Source organism: Bison bison, unplaced genomic scaffold (assembly GCF_000754665.1).
Source record: "Bison bison bison isolate TAMUID 2011002044 unplaced genomic scaffold, Bison_UMD1.0 scf7180017864251, whole genome shotgun sequence".
NCBI classification, from domain to species: Eukaryota; Metazoa; Chordata; class Mammalia; order Artiodactyla; family Bovidae; genus Bison; species Bison bison.
The window spans coordinates 396,270-403,050 of NW_011494823.1; the positions used below are offsets into that span (position 1 = coordinate 396,270).

The following is a 6,781-nucleotide window of genomic DNA, read 5'->3' on the forward strand; positions in this document are numbered from 1 at the left end:
AAAAATCAGCAAAGTGGAAGTTCCCTGGTGGTCCAGTGGTTAAGAATCCACCTGCCAATGCAGGGGACATGGGTTTGATCCCTGGTCTAGGAGGATCCCACACACCACAAGGCAACTAAACCCATGCGCCACAACTATTGAAGCCCACACTGTAGAGCCCATGCTCTGCAACAAGAGAAGCCACTGCAGTGAGAAGCCCGTGCACCTCAACTAGAGAGCAGCCTCCATTCGCTGCAACAAGAGAAAGCCTACACACAGCAACAAAGACCCAACACAGCTAAATAATTAAATAAAATTTAAAAAAAAAATCAGGAGAGTGGTTTTGTCCTGAGAAGAGGAGTGTAACAAGAATCATACAGACTTGGAGGGTGACTGGCAAGTTCCCATTTCTTAACTCGGGTGGTAACTACATGAATGTTTGTATTTATTTGCTCAGTTGTGTCTAATTCTTTGCAACCCCATGAACCAGGCTCCTCTGTCCATGGAATTCTCCCTCCAATACTGGAGGGGGTTGCCATTTCCTTCTCCAGGGGATCTTCCCAAACCAAGTACCGAACCTGGGTTTCCTGCATTGCAGGCAGATTCTTTACCATCTGAGCTACCAGGGAAGCTTTATAATTATTCTTTAAATTGTACAAAAATACTATATACTCTCCTGTATATATTATATATTTCTAATTTTAAAAATCGTTAAAGAAAAGTTTAGAAACATCTATTCCTACTGCATTAGCGTCTTTCTAGCCCTAGCACTTGAGCCTGCTAACCTACAGAGAGCAGTCAACCTGACCCCCTTGGTGTCACTTAGGCATGACCTTCATCCACTCCTTCTACCCTTCATGCCTCGCTCCCTAGCGCCATTATTTCTACCAGCACTGTGTATTTCTGGTGATTTTCTTTGATCTGGGTAACTCTTACTCAGTTACAACCATGAGCCAGGCACTGTTCTAAAAACTGTAGATACAGTGGGAACAAGGCAAGAAACCTATTCCTCAAAGAATTTACATTACATTCTAGTGCAGGTAGACACATATGTCAATAAACAAAGAAGGTTGTTTAAGGAACTAAGTTGCATGAAATAGGTAAAATAAGGTAACATGGAATCAGAAGTAGGCTTTTGGCAGGACAATGTGGGAAGGCCTTTCAGAGAAGATGATACTTGAGATGAAACATGGTTGATGAGAATAAAGTGGTTCTGTAGAACAGACTTCAGGATCAAAGTAACTGCAAGTGCAAAGGTTCTGAGACAGGAATCAGTTTGCCATGTCCAGGAACAGAGAGAAGCCCACTGTGGCTGGAGCACAAGAACGAAGAGAAGAAGGAGATGAGCTGGATAGGGTCAGTTGCACCAGGGTTTAGGGTTGGGAAGTCATCGTAAGAGCAGTGAGAAACCATCAGGAGTTTGTCTGACACTTAACCCAAGAATTAGTTACAAAATTTAGAACAACTTTTTAAATAACAGCTTAATTGAAATATAATTCACAAGCCACAAAATTCACCCTTTTAAAGTGAAAATTCAATTTTTTAATTCACAGAGTTGGACAATCTTCTCCACAAACAATTTTAGAACATTTGCATCATATTTTTTAAAAAGACAAAAACTCTGTACCCAACAGCAGTCACTACCCAAAACCCCAAGCCCTAGGCAATCATGGATCTACATTCTGTATGAGTTTGCCTATTCTGTATACGTCATATGCATGGAATTATACAGTATATGGTGGAGAAGGAAATGGCAACCCAGTCCAGTATTCTCGCCTGGAGAATCCCATGGACAAGAGGAGCCCAGGGGGATCGCAAAGAGTCGGATATGACTGAGTGACTAAACACCAGAACAATGCAGTATATGGTGCTTTGTGACTGTTTTCTTTCACTTAGCATAATGTTTTTGCTTTGGGCTCCCCCATTTTTCAGTGTAAACGCTTTCTTTATCTCTTTTCTATTAATTAATAAGAGAGAGATATTGAAGTCTCTGAACGTAATTGTGAATCTGTTTACTTTTCCTTGCAATTCTAGCAGATTTTTCCTCTAATACACTGAAATTCTTTTATTACATGCATATACTTTTAGAATTACATGCTTTTGATGAGTTTATCTCTTTCTTAGGGCTTTCCTGGTAGCTCAGTGGTAAAGGATCCGCCAGCCAATGCAGGAGACGTGAGACACAGAGGTTTGACCCCTGGGTCAGGACGATCCCCTGGAGGAGGGCATGGCAACCCACTCCAATATTCTTGGCTGGAGAATCCCACGGACAGAGGAGCCTGGCAGGCTGCAGTCCATGGGGTCGCAAAGAGCCAGACATGGCTGAGTATGCACGTGGCACCCCTTTCTTATTAGGAAATGGTATTCTTTATTTCTGATGATATTCTTTGCTCTGAAATCTACTTTATCTGACACGTAGAGCCATTCCAACTCTTTTTGTACTATTGATAGTATAGTATATATATTTTCAATCCATTTACTTTTTAACTAACTTTTAAAAAAATTGTATTTATTTATTTATTGGCTATATTGAGTCTTCAGAGAAGGCAATGGCACCCCACTCCAGTACTCTTGCCTGGAAAATCCCATGGACAGAGGAGCCTAATGGGCTGCAGTCCATGGGGTCGCGAAGAGTCGGACACGACTGAGAGACTTCACTTTCACTTTTCACTTTCATGCATTGGAGAAGGAAATGGCAACCCACTCCAGTGTTCTTGCCTGGAGAATCCCAGGGACGGGGGAGCCTGGTGGGCTGCTGTCTCTGGGGTCGCACAGAGTCGGACACGGCTGAAGTGACCTATCTTACCTTTTTGAGTCTTCATTGCTGCAGACAGGCTTTCTCTAGTGTGGCGAGCGGAACGACTCTCTAGCTGTAGAGCGTGGCTTCTTACTGCGGTGGCTTCTCTTGTAGAGCATGGGCTCTAGAACACGAGCTCAGTAGTTGTGATGCAGGACTTACTTGTCCTGCTGCATGTGGTATTGTCTCAGACTAGGGATCGAACCCACGTCCCGAGCATTGGCAGGCAGATTCTTAACCACTGGACCAGCAGGGAAGTCCCTCCATTTACTTTTTAAAGTTGAAGTATAGTCGAGTTACAATATTATATTAGTTTCGGGTGTACAACATAATGATTCAATATTCTTATAGGTTATACGCCACGTAAAATTATTACAAGATATTGGCTGTATTCCATGTTATGTACAAGGCGTGTGTGTGTTTAGTCGCTCAGTCATGTCCAATTCTTTTGCTCTATAATTTTGTGTTATTTTATACATAGTAGCTTGTACCTCAATCCACTTACTTTTAAACTATTTATGATTTTTTTCAAGTGAGTTTCTTGGAGGCAGCATGTAATTGAGTCTCGTTTTTATATTTAATCTAATGCTTTATGCCTTTTAGTTGAGAGTAGATAATTTACATTTAACGTGATTATTTATGTGAGTGTGTGCTAAGTTGCATCAATCATGTCAGACTCTGTGTGACCCCATGGACTATAGCCCGCCAGGCTCCTCTGTTCATGGGATTCTCCAGGCAAGAATAGTGGAGTGGGTTTTCATTCCTTTCTCCAGGGGATCCTTCTGACCCCAGGATCGAACCTTCATCTCTTATGTCTCCGGTACTGTCAGGTGGGTTCTTTACCACTAGTACATCTGGGAAGCCCAGATTTTTTATATGGTTAGGGTTAAATCCATTGTCTTCTTTGTTCCCCTGTATGCTCACCTGGCTTCCCTTAAGGACAAAATCCCACATAATCACAGTGTGTTGTGAAAAACCATCATTAAAACTTGCATTCAGTGGCTGCAGAATTTTAGGTTGATAGGTATTTTCCTTCTGTACTTTCAAGTATCATTCTGCTGTCTTTTTGCTTGAATTGTTTCTTAAGAGAAATCTGTTATTATCCTTCTTCTGGTTCCTTCGTGTCTTTTTCCTCACACTAGTGCTTTAAGGCTTCCTTTTCATCATTGGTTTTGAGCATTTGACTATGAAATGTCTATGTACACTCTTTCACGTTTCTTGTCCTTGGAGCTCACTGAGATTCTAAGATGTGTGGGTTTATAGTTTTCATCAAATTCGGGGAAGTGTTGGCCATTATTTTCAGGTATTCTTCTGTCTCTCTTCTGTTTCTCCAGGGTGCCAAAATACACATATATTAGACTGCTTAAAATTTTCTCAGTCAACTGATGCTCTTGTTCATTTTAAGATGTTTTCTTCTTATTCTCTGTGTTTCATTGGGGATACTTTCTATTATTGTCATTAAGTCCCATAATCTTTCTTCTGAAATGCCTAATCTGCTGTTAATCCTACTCAACATATATCTCAGATATTACAATTTTCACCTCTAAAAGTTTCATTTGCGTCTTTATATCTTCAGTGTCTCCATTTAACACTTCAATACAAATATGTACTGATAACGACATTTTAAAATGTTCTCTGTTAGTTTTTACATCTGGGGTAAGCCTGTGTCTGTTTTATTTGATTTTTCTCACTGTAGGTTGCATTTTCCTGCTTATTTGCATTTCTGATCATCTTTATTCGATGCAAGTAATGGTGACTATTACCTTGTTGAATGCTAGATATTTATTTCTATAAAGATTCTTGAGCTTTGTTCTAGGATGCACTTAAATGAGTTTGAAACAGTTTGATCTTCTTGGGGGTATTTCTTTTAAGATGCGTTAGGCAGGACAAAAACGGCAATTCATCCAGGACTTATGATTCCCCATGACTGAGGCAGAACTCTCTACCTGCAGAGCACTCTACCTGCAGCCTTGTGAAATAAGTAGCTTTCCAGTCTGGCTGGTGGGAACCAACTCTATTCCTGGCCCTGTGTGAGTGACAGCTACTACTTCCTCTAATCCTTCCAGGTGGATCTTTCCCCTGTCTTTGATAGTGTCGTCACACACATGCACCAATCAGCATTCAATAAAAGAAGCAGGAGGATATCATCCAGATCCCTGGGAGATAGTGTGACCTTTCTAAGGAACTGGAATGCTCTCTCCATTATGACTAGAGAGAAGGCAGGCACGTGGGCCCAGACGTAAGTAGGTCATTAGAAATAGTGGTTGGGAGAAGTATCTTAATTTGGGTTCCCCCAGCAGAGCACAAGACAAGGAGTCATCACGTGTAAGTCATTCATTCAGGAGGGGGCCCCGGGAAACATTATTACAGGAGTTGGGGAGTGAGGCAGGGAGGGGAAGGCAGCAAATAAAGGCAATATTACCAAGCCAGTTACCACTGTGGGTAACTGGGGCTTAACGTGTGGAAGATGCTCTTAAGTTATCCCAAATTAAGAGGTGAGAGAGCTGGGTTATTTGTTTATATCCACTCCCATCAGTCCCTGGCTAACTGGAGGGCCGTAAATTTCCCAGCATTTCAGCACCTGCATGGGGCAGAGGCAGGTCCCTGTGCCAGAGAAAGCCCTTAGGTGAGCGGAGAGGCTGATGTCGGCAGAAGGAGTCTGGCCAGCTGGCCCTGAAATGGAAAGGCTTTAAAGGAGCGATGTGTGGGGTGCCAACAGCATTTCAGTATACACTGCAGAGGGTCACTGCCACTTCTGAGTTCAGCGTTTAGTCTATACAATACAAGGTGAGGTCATCATCTGAGGAGGAGATTTGAGAGCAGAGAAAATGTCTCTCTCAGTCAGGGTGTCCTGAGTGAGACTGAATGGGCCTGTGCGCTCCAGCTGTTGATAAGCCTTTGATTTTAATACAGGCACACACGTGCGTGCACACACAACCATCTTCCCCAGTGTATCCCCACTGTGCCGAGTCCACAGGGCTGTGGAAGGCACACAGTGCAGATGTGGTGTGGGCAGCAAGAAACCACAAGAAGAGCAAGAAATGTGGAGATGTCAGGAACTGGTTTCCCAGTTGGGAAAATGGTGCTAACTTACCTCCCAGGACTATTGTGAGAATGAAGGGAAACAGGGCATGTGAGAGCACTCTGCAAACTTAGAGCACTATGTGCACACTGCCAGAGGCCATCAGGTACTTGTAAGACGCCCCGGAGAAAGACTCACTGAAGATAAGCTTCCCAAGAAAACCCACACACGGTTATAAGCAAACCTCCAGTAGGTCAACAAAAGTCTTGATATTGACAGAGTGGCCTGTGGTCCAGCAGCCCTGGCATCACCCGAGAGCTTGTTTCAAATGCAGAACTCAGATGCCAGCCCAGAGCTGAGTCCAAATCTACTGACTCAGAAACTGCATTTTAACAAATCCTCACAGAGTTCAAATCCACGAAGAAGCAGTTGAGTCACTGGTCCTGTGCTCAGGTCAGAGCCTGCCTCTGCCCTCCCCGCCACCTACCCCTCTGACTCCTGGGGCAGTTTGGTTGCCTCCAGGTTAGATTTGGGGTTCTAGTCTGGATCTGCTCCAGGGAGAGACTGAGCCTGACTTATGCCTCCTCTCACTCCTTTAGCAAGGCTGTGTACTCTGATCGCTGAGCTGGAAAATCATTATAACTCTGTTCATAATGAAGATTGTGAAGAAACAAGAGATGGTAGGATCATATTCAGGATGGTATGGTAATATATTTCTGAAATTTACCTTCTAAAGAGGTTAAAATTAACAACAATAACTACAACAACAACAATGTCCTGTTGCTTAATTTATTTGAACTGTGGCAATCCGGAAAAGTCGTCAGTATGAAATGACTCATTCCCTGAGGGTTCTGAATACGATTCTAAAATCACCACCCATGGTTTTCCTGCACTTTGAAGTGACAGCAGAGGAGGGCACTGCGCTCGGAGTCCAGAGAGGCCGATACGCAAATATCTCACAACAATAACATCCTCATCCAAAA

At 43.0% G+C, this 6,781-nt stretch overlaps 1 pseudogene; it reads right to left on the reverse strand.

Moving 5' to 3' along the window:
- LOC104994117 overlaps positions 1–2,801 on the reverse strand; it is a 5,039-nt pseudogene extending 2,238 nt beyond the window's left edge.
- Positions 2,802–6,781: the final 3,980 nt, after the last annotated feature.